This window comes from Saccostrea cucullata, unplaced genomic scaffold (assembly GCF_032062105.1).
Source record: "Saccostrea cucullata isolate Sc308-1 unplaced genomic scaffold, CSIRO_AGI_Scuc_v1 ctg74, whole genome shotgun sequence".
Taxonomy (NCBI): domain Eukaryota; kingdom Metazoa; phylum Mollusca; class Bivalvia; order Ostreida; family Ostreidae; genus Saccostrea; species Saccostrea cuccullata.
Window position 1 is genome coordinate 1 of NW_026934212.1, and position 2,894 is coordinate 2,894.

General features: G+C 30.3%; 1 long non-coding RNA gene across 1 annotated transcript; it reads right to left on the reverse strand.

Moving 5' to 3' along the window:
• Positions 1–910: 910 nt before the first annotated feature.
• On the reverse strand, positions 911–2,629 carry LOC134240184 (uncharacterized). The gene is made up of 3 exons (XR_009986382.1): positions 2,222–2,629; positions 1,504–1,617; positions 911–944 (listed from the first exon to the last, which is right to left on the reverse strand). It is a non-coding gene; the product is annotated as an uncharacterized LOC134240184 (long non-coding RNA).
• Between the last annotated feature and the right edge of the window lie 265 nt (positions 2,630–2,894).

The following is a 2,894-nucleotide window of genomic DNA, read 5'->3' on the forward strand; positions in this document are numbered from 1 at the left end:
CACACTTTATAAAATCAATTACTAGTTGTCTCTACTTTCGATTTTAATATTAACCGTTTTTTAAATTATTATTATTATTTTTTTTGACTTATGAAACTAAATTCCCTACCTTTGCGTCTGTAAAAGTACAAAGCAACTCCAATAACCAACAGTAAAACAACAGGTACAACAACTGCTGGCATAATTATGTTTAGCTGGACTAGAGATTCACTGCTAGCACTATCCGTGGTTGCTCCTCCGCTAGGAATAAATCATAGTTATCTTTTACTTTTATAGTATATGTTTTATGGTCCCTTCAAGGCATGAAAAGGTGGGACTTTTGTTGGGGGTGAAGAAAATGTTAACAGAAGTACTATAAAACGTCCCCCTTTGTAAAATATCCGTCAGGAAATCTAATTTATAATAATAGATTTTGACCCCTGAGACTGGATTGGCATTGTGGGTCTTACCGGGTATCCAGTAAAGTTAAATATATATACTGAAAAATACTTTGTTCGTCCTATTGAATAATATTTAGTGAAATTCTTGCAATTGTGAACAAGTATTTTAAAACGTTATAATCAAATCTCATAGGTTCAGAATATTTTTTTTCAAAATCACAATAATTATTTCATTACTCGACAAATTATGGGATATTTTTTAAAGAAAGTCATCGCTGCAATAGTTTATATCACCAAAAACGCCCCTTTTCCCATAACTATAACATATAATTATATTTTAAGTTGTACAGAAGCTCAAAGGACACTTTTTTTAAAAACTCACAATCTTGTTTATTTTGAATATTGTCATATTTACTGTCATATGAAAATTAATTCAAATGAACAAAACCTAAATATAACTTTTCCAAAAAGTGCAGTGTATATTAGACAAAAAAAAGTTTTATTACAATACGAAAAAGAATACATGTACTTATATTCTAAGAGTTTTGTTCAGGCAACCCGGGTCTGTAAATATATTACAATATTGAATTATTTTAAATGAATGTAGTAGTATACATTAAACTGAATCACAGTACCTTATGTAATTATTAGAAACCCATTTATCTGTCTCTCTACTCATACCAAAGAATATTCTTTCAAGGGGTTTAAAATGAAATTATCTTTCTTAAAATATATTTGTAAAATAATTGCTAAAAAAGCAAGATGAGGCAACAGTAACAGTAACCTTACATCCACAGTTGATTAACTAGGTTCATCAATTGTTAACTGCAATTTATGAAAATTAAACTAAAGTTAACGATTCGTACACTGTAGTTTCTGCATTTTACTTCTACCTATTCATATAAATTGTTAGCAAAAAATGTAAATAATCTTAATTTTATTATTTTATTTAAACAGTATTATATTTCATGAATGATATGGAGATAACGAACAGTATTCAATCTCAAAGTCCATAAAACAATACAAAACAAGAGCAGAGCAAACATGGACCTCCGAAACATCAGAGGTGGGATCAGGTGCCAATTTTACTCTGTATCTACTATATCTGATAGTGTGTACTTACATAAATAAACCATATTAGATCTGTAGTCAGTGTCTGGGCATGCTCCATACTGAAGGTCACAGGGTACTTTGTCAATTTAATCGGCGGCCATGTTATTAAAAATTGAACAGAAATCTAGATGTGAAAATGAATAAAAGGCCCGTAGGGAGCAACGCTCATCTCAAAACGATGACCATTCTGTTCATAAACACATATTCCCCAATCCTAATCAAAATGTAATGAATCAAAAGTAATGAAGCTTTCACACAAATATTTTTTATAATAAATAAATATTTTCTTCACAAATTAGTTATTTCCAATTAAAGAGGGATTGTCACTTCTTTAGAAAAAATAAATCTGCTTCATCCAAGAATGTTTGTAGAAAGTTTAGCTAAATCTGCTTCATCCAAGAATGTTTGTAGAAAGTTTAGCTATAATTATCCTTGTGATTCTTAAGAAGAAATTGAAAGTGTAAAATATGTAGATGACAGGCGACGGACGAAAAACAGACACTGGAAACCCTTTGATCAGAAACATTTTATACATTTCCCATTTGATACAATAACATAAAACATATGATATATAAATTCAACGTGAAACAAAATGCTTCAAGCAATTCAATTTTCATATTTCATATTTTCTGAAAGTTACACGTCAAACCATTAGACACGTTTACATATGGTATGTAGATAAGAGCAAAAAATATTGCTTATTTGATATATTTGTACAGAGTTCTTACTTCTTGTTGCCCACTTTGGTTCGACACAGACCTCATATGGTTTGTTATCTTGGTTCGGAATACAGTGATACAACTCCAGGTTCTGGCAATTAAACTTCCTCTCCAAATCTTCCCAATCATTTCTATTGAAGGGGCAAAATTTTCCGGATTTTAAAGGCTTCAATTGAATTTTTTCCATAATTTGTACAGGGAACCCCTTAAAACAACAAAGTTGGGGATTGAAATTCTTATGTTCACATTTAAGTGTTTATACGGTCCTGTAATGGCATATGCATCACATAGCAAAAAATGTTTTCAAACATTACTCAACTGGGTTAGATTTGGAAAAATTGACGCGAAATTGGGAAAATTGACACGAATTTTTCAAATTGTGAAAAATGTTAGTTGTTTTCCAGTGATTTTATTGTGTAGAAACATAAATACATAAGAATATTTTGTAGAAAATGCCTTTTTAATGAGAGAGTATAAAAAGTCGAATGACAGATTTTGTGCGTTTAGGCAAATTTGTCTAATCCTTATTATTTTTAGATCATACAAGGACTGCACATGCAAATGCAATTTTCATGATAACTGCAATCCTTTTTGCATAGGACTTAGGTAACTTAAATGGCAGGAAAGTGGTTAAGTAACTGATCACTAAACATTGTTGTTAATTTACAAGATATGTTGCATA